This window comes from Artemia sp. Qi Xiang Cuo, unplaced genomic scaffold (genome assembly GCF_049724085.1).
Source record: "Artemia sp. Qi Xiang Cuo unplaced genomic scaffold, ASM4972408v1 HiC_scaffold_3003, whole genome shotgun sequence".
Lineage (NCBI taxonomy): Eukaryota > Metazoa > Arthropoda > Branchiopoda > Anostraca > Artemiidae > Artemia > Artemia sp. Qi Xiang Cuo.
In genome coordinates this window covers 63,151-70,741 of record NW_028300398.1, presented here as the reverse complement: position 1 = coordinate 70,741, position 7,591 = coordinate 63,151, and positions in this window count along the sequence as shown.

Genomic DNA, 7,591 nt, shown 5'->3' with positions numbered 1-7,591 from the left:
TTTAGAGGTTCCATTGCCACATGATGCCACACTTGCCCCTAAACATTAAGTTACACATTCCATATAAAATGGAAGGACAGTTATCCACTACTGCGTTATTGAAAGCAAGTCTTAGGAAAGTTGGGAAAGGCAATGAATTTTTTTCTGGTTGGGGGATAAAATGTCTGAAAAATTATAAAAACTTATGCATTCTACTGAAAACCGAGCTATAATCTCAATGAATTATTTTGAATTTAGGTTTTAATGCTAGGAGAAAATTAAAAAAATTTAATTTTAGGAGAAAATTAATAAATGCTTGGCAATGAAAATGAAAATAACATTTGTATTTGGTCTTGGGTTACAAACTGATGATCAGTGTTTGGTGTACTTAATCACTGAACATAGTAAAAGTAATATTAAAGTGAACCTTTAGTAGACTCAATGAACAAAGATTAGTGAAAAACTCTAAATATACAGTTTGTACCTTTTTTTTAATTTCGTACTAAAATTTGAGAACAGTTTTTGTTTAGACTTTTTTCATGCTATTCCTTGCCTTTAAAAAATCAAGCTTCCATTCTGTAGTAAATATATTACTGGCTGTCCAGGTGTCACTACCGTTGAATTCTTTTGATTTTCAGATCCAACACAATGGGTAGGTGTATTTAGCCCACTCTCACGAGAGTCAATTCTGCCAGATATTTTTAGTTTTATCACCAATAGACAGTGCCACCAATGCTTCTGGTCAAAGAATCCCATGCTCTCATAGCATCCGCGGGAAATTTTGGATTAGCCCCCTTCCCCAAGAACAAAAAATCCAGGTCAAATTTTTACAAAATTTTCATTTATTAACAAAAGTATTTTCAGTTTATCAGTTAATTAATCATTTATTTTTTAATTGTGAAAATAAGTTCTGGCCGAAAAAAATGGTAAAAGCTTCATCAGATAATGGAGTTGAGATCCCAACCGAGGAAGAATCATACGAGGACAAACTGAAATATGTTAGTGTGATCTCGAAACTGACTTTACTTACTTGACTTAAGGCTCCTGCCAAGGGTTTGGCGTAGAGAACGATGAGACTAGGCGCCTCCAGGTTGACCTATCGCTTGCCAGGCTTGTAGCTTCTTCCACCAGGATGTGGGCTTGGGTGAGGAATTCATCGGCTTTGTCTTTCCACCTAGTGGGGGGGGGTCCTCTGGGTTGCTTCCATCCGTGTAGGGTGGGGTCGAATGCGACCCGTGCTGGGGTGTTGCGTGGCATGCAAAGGAGGTGGCCATACCACCTAACAGTACGTTGGGCGAGCTGAGTCAAGAAAGGAGTTTTAGCGGTACGTGGCAGGAGAGTCTGGTTGCTAACAAAGTCATTTCAGTGAATTCCTTCGATTCTTCGGAGATGTTTCGTCTGTGCGACATTGATGGCGCTGAGGATAGATTTGACAGCTGGCCACGTCTCCGCCTCATACAGCAGCACGGTGCTGACTGACGCATTGTAAATGCGTATTTTGGTAAAGCGGCTTATGTTTGGCTTTCGTCAGATACTGCTAAGCCTCCCAACAAGTGCTGACACTTCGGCTATTCGAGATGTAAGCTCTTTTGTGATCAAGCCATCCTTCGACAGAATAGATCCCAGGTAAGTGAAGTCTTCAACCACATCTGATCGGTTGCTTCCGATGTTGACTTCCTTTACTTTAGAACGGGATGTGGGGGGCTCAAGGAGCATAACTTTGGTTTTCTGCCAGTTGATTTTCAGTCCAACTTTCGAGGCTTCTGCTGAGAGAACCTGGAGAGCTTTGGTGACCTTTTTGACGGTGTTCACAACTAGCGCTATGTCGTTGGCGAAGTCAGCATCAGAGAGTAGCCAGTCTCCAAACTGAAGACCGAACTGAAGAGGATTCGTCATGCTGGTCATAACTGTGTCTATGACGCAGTTGAAAAGCTCGGGAGTGGCGGCGTAACCTTGCCGGACGCCAGTCTTCACCGAGAATGTGGGACTGCGTCTTCCATTGACTTGCACGCAGCTCTCCGTATCCTCATACAGATTTTCAAAAAGTGAGCAATATTTCTGGGGTAGACCCGTAGTTCTTAGTATCAGCTTAAGTTTTTTAGATTAATTTCTGTTCGTTTTTTTTTTGACATGGTCTTTTTCGTGATTTTTTTTTTATCTTTACGGTTTTTTCTACGAGAATCCACAATTTGTTTTGCTATTTGTATGTTGGAAAAACTTTTTTACCAATGTTTATCCTGACACTAATAGTATTGATTAAGTTATAAGTGGTAATAATAGTAGCCCCGAATGTTTCAGCTTAATAACCCCAGTCATTCTCGATATATTGCTATGGTGTCTTATCGGAAACCATATACACAGTGCCTTTTGATTTAGGTTTAAAGCATAATGGACCGATTATATTATTTTGGGGGACATGGGAGGAGGGCTGCTTGCCCTCCAATTACTTTTCAATCTCAATCTCAAACAACCTGTGTGGGCTTAGTGGGTTTTAATTTAGTTCCATACAGTTTAAATATTTCCAAAATTTTTCACCTTAATACCTTTAGTCTTAGTAGCAGTAGTAGTGGTATTAGAAGCAGAGTTAATAATATTAGTCTTAGCTTTAGGGGCTTGTAGCATTAATAGTAATAGCGGTAGTACTAGTAGCAGTAGCAGCTTTAACGTAATGACTTTACAATAGAAGTAGTAGTAGTAGAGATAAATCCTTACTCTCTCTCATCAAAAGCATTAAACCGGTTCTCAGCTTTTTACCTGAAATAGCAAATGTAAAAGAGAATATCCAGACATAGTCTAACTAAAGGTCAAAAACGTAAGCACCCCCCCAAAAAAAAAAATAAACTAGAAAATGCAACAAGCAAAATGATTACTGGGAAAAGAGAAAATCTAAACAATAATATTCATTCTTTACCAAGGATGTTAACTGTTTTATAAATCTCGTTTCAAAAGCATTTTGGGCTCTATTGGGTTCACTGGAAGAAGAACAATTGCCTAGGGATTTGTGCCTAGGGTCAGTGAGCCATAAGAGCTAAAACAAACGGTTTGTGAACTAATGAGAAGGGAAACTAAGGTTCTTCTCTGAGAAATAAAATAAGCAGTGTCGTCTGGTTTTCCCGGCAAAATCATGAAGATAATTAAATGTACTAGTTGTGTTTCTAATTTTTATAGCTTTTTTATAACTTTTATAGTTTTTATATTATTTTTTTTCGTTTAGCCTACTTAGGACCAGAGAAAACGGGACTTTTTTTTGCCAAAAAGGCACAATAGTTATTCAGTTATTTTTGCACATTTTGGATAAAACATATTTTTGAAAATAGCTATCAAAAGCCTGGCTGGGCCAAAATCATATTTTAGATTCAAAACAAAACACTGAATAACATCAAAAAAGATTTAAAACAATCATACACATAAAAATTACAAAAGAATGCACTTGTCAAATGCATTTTGTCAAAGTTGTCATAAAAGAAACAAATCTTTAAAAACTAAAATTACATTGTTTAGGTATGTATACACGCCTACTTATACGGGCCATAACTGTACAAAAAAACAGAACAAATAACAATGCACGTTAACCCATCCCTAGCTATTTTATAATCAATAAAAAATGATCTTCCTATTTTTTAAAATTCTTATAAAATTTTATAGCGCAAAAAATCGGCTCGGCACAAGGTTGGAATAAAACACTAGAAAAATAAAAATGAAACTTCTAGGACATGATGTATTTTTCAGGGACTTATGGATATACATTTTGGGTTTATGTCTGGAGAAAACCTGGTTTTCTATTTTATAATTGTGATTCAAATATCACCCGAGTTGCAGAGTTACGACACTATTTAGAATGAAATAACTAATTTGAATAAAAGTAATGTCTCTATATCAGCATTTGTCTGGTATGTCTAGTTTATGAATATTTTTCGCATTTAAAATCGATGTACTGTTTTGGGCTATTTAAAAGTGTGTTTTTTTTACTTTTGACAAATTTTCTGAGAAATTATTATGAATTCAAAAATACCACTTTGTCATTTAGATGGGGTTCTTTTTATATGTTTTGTGTTTGTCTGGTAAGTAAACACACGACCTCATAAACAAGTACACTTACCTTTACTATTATGTACGATTAGTAGCAATTGTGCATCCGCTATATCGTTTGGAGATTTTGGAATACTTTTGGGTAGTATCGGGGGCTGAAGAAATTTGTATTTTTCAGATCCAGGTATATAGGTTTTTTTCTTTTTATTCGCAAAATTTTTTAGAAGGTGGAAATTTACAAGTAGGCCTAATCGCAACTTTCTACAGTCTAAACATAAGTAGTGTAAAATTTTGATCAAGAGAATTGATGTCTAGAGCTAAAATTTTTTTTTTTTTTATGCTCGAACAGACTGCAAGCCATAATCTTGGCCTGATGACACAATTTCCGAGGGCTGCAGCAATAAACACAATCAAATAGTTTTACTCTAGTCTTACCGACACTGTCAGTTGTGCATTGGTAGTTAATAGCAAATGAAAGCTCCCGGGGAGTAGGGACTCTGAAACTAAAAAAACAATGTTTGTAGGTTTTCTTTCTTTTTTCAAATTTTTATTAGGAGTCGGAAAGACTCTAGGGGGACGTGCCTCTCCAAAAGCAAATATACTAGTAGTTGAGCTGCTCCTGCCGATAGCCAGAGTTACTCTTTCTGTTTACCCGTGCTGTAAACTCTAACAGTATGAAAAATATAGGTTGTCCCGTTTGCCTGTGAGTCCAGGGAACCTGTCGGTCATGCGTCAATCCTAAAACACGGTCGCCCCCCCCCTGAGACTTTGGGTCTCAAGTTTTTATTCACTTCCACCAAATTGACTTTAATTCAAAAAATAAAAAATCATAGATATATCCAGTCTAAAATTTTGAGAGGAAGGGCAAGACTTTAAAACCCCCAGAAAAACTAATAAAACAATAAAAATAAATGAACATGTTATGCCCAAACAGACTGCAGACCATAAACTTGACCTCATTGACGCTATCAGAATGGCTGAGATGCCGTACTGTGAAAATCCAGTAAGGAGCTTGGGACAGGGTCTCCAGACATCGTTTATGTTGTCTTCTGGTTGAAGGGTATGTACATCCATGTTAACAATGTTGCTTTTTTTTTCAGGTTCTAAGCTTTTTATCGCGTGCTCTGGTAGCTGAAAGCTCAGTGAAAGCACTTATTTATCAGAAGCGATACATGGAGAAAATTATTGAGGCGCAAAGAGCTGAGGTTACTGTACGAAACATGTCTGAGTACTCGGATTGGACAAGGATAAGGTTTAATGAAGGTAAGATTTATTCATGATGAAATACACATAGAATAATAGGTACTAATTAATGTCATGATGACATCATAATTATAATAAATTAAGAGGAATAAAAATAACCTACCCTCCTCTAAGGCTCTTTGGTCTTAAATGTGGGGGGAACAAAGGGGAACAAAAACATAAAAAAGGGAAATCAGGAGAAAAATAACAACAAATACATGCACACTCTAAGGCATGTTAATCTTGTGAGTCTTCAAATCCTACAAGCAGTTTAGGCTACTTTCTCATCACCAACCTAGTATTTAAGATGAGATACTTTAAATGATAATTTTGTAATTGGAAATGACTATATATAATGATATTATGATATATAGTAAATATCCAATTTTGATGTTTTAAATTTTTGATATATAGTAGATATCTGATATAGTAATATATAGTAAATATGTAAAAAAAAATTGCATTTTGGAACATTTGAAATCCCTTATGTCATATGGAAAAATATATAAGACAAATAATTTTTAAAGTTCGGAAAAAAGCAAAATGAGGCAATATTCGTTCAAATTTTTGCTGGTAAAGAGAAAGAAACTAGAATAAATAATAGTACACAAGAAGTTGCTCTTGCATTTTTCCTGCAGTAAAGATAAGGATTGTCACCAAGAAGTTTTTTTAATTCTAATTTTTCAGAAACTTCAACTGTTTTTCTAAGAACAATCATTATGAAAGCTATTAAGAGTAAATATTACTTTGGACGAGTTTCTTAATCACGAATTCTACTAGTAGGAACATTTTACAAGAGTATTCCCTATATTTTAGAAATCATTTATCTTTAAATTGACTCTAAAAACATGAAGGTAGTAAGACGGGAACTCTTACTACCCCCCTCCATGGGCGCCCATAAGGGGGCATGGGGGAGGGCTCTACCCCCCCCCCCTGGCTGAATGATGCTGCCTTATTTTTATATTTTTGTTCTGAGATTTCTATTATATAGCATTAAAAGTAGCAATTAGACGAAGTTTGCCCCCCCCTGGAATTCAGCTTATGGGCACCCATGCCCCCTCTGTCCCCCTCTGTCATTACTCTTAGGAACTCTTAGCCCCCTCTGTCATTACTGATATTGGGCTCACTGCCGTGGCAAAATTAATTTTTTTTTTTGTACATTAGGTTGCTATTGTCCCAAGGATGTACGACTGTTAGGTTCAAACTAATTAGGGACAAAACTTCTTTGGTCCATTTTTTTGGCTCATAAGCTTCCAATTCTAATTGTAGGAACATTCAAATGATTTTTTTTCCCATGAACATTATTTAGTGCATTTTTAAATTATTCATAGCAGCTGCTAGAATAGAGCTAAAATAAATTTCAGATGTTTATATTTGTTAGGTTCAAACTAATTAGGGACAAAACCTCTTTGGCCCAATTTTTGGCTCATAAGCTTCCAATTCTAATTGTAGGAACGTTCAAATGATTTTTTCCCCATGAAAACTATTTAGTGCATTTTTAAATTATTCAAAGCAACTGCTAGAAAAGAGCTAAAATAAATTTCAGATGTTTATATTTGTTAGGTTCAAACTAATTAGGGACAATTCTGTTTGGGCAATATTTTGGGTTATAAGCTTCCAATTCTAATTGTAAGAACGTTTAAATGATTTTTTTTCCCATGAAAATTATTTAGTGCATTTTTAAATTATTCATAGCAGCTGCTAGAAAAGAGCTAAATACTGCGTTATTAGCTCTTTACTGAAAACAAATTTTATTACAAATAATTTCTTTTGTACTTAATATTGAAAATAAACATTAAAATAATTGTAAAATTTTGAACTAATGAGCTTTCAGCAATTACTATTATTATACATTAAATATTCAGTTGAATTTATTAGTTCTTTCTAAAGTTGTTCAGGACGAATATAGTTTCACTACAAAAAAGAGTTTGGATACTGCCCTCTCCCTTAACTGTAAATAAAAACCAAAAGCCTACTGCGTCATTGGCGGTTAACTGAAAACAAATTATGTTACAAATATATTCTTTTACAGTTCTTACAGCATTGAAAATAAAAATAAAATTATAGTGAAATAAATTCTTGAACGGATGGATCTTTCAACAATTAACATCATTATACATCAAATATTCAGTTTGATGTTGTTTATACTTTCCAAGACTGTTCAAGACGCATATAGTTTTCAGTAAAGCGCCAATGACGCAGTAGGTATTAGACTTTTACAGTGAGAGAAGGAGGCGATACCCGAACTCTTGTTTGTAGTGATTTTTTTTCGTTTCAAGTTTAATTTGCATATTCAATTTAAGTTTTAGTCGTTTTAATATTTATCAATTCATTTGTGTTA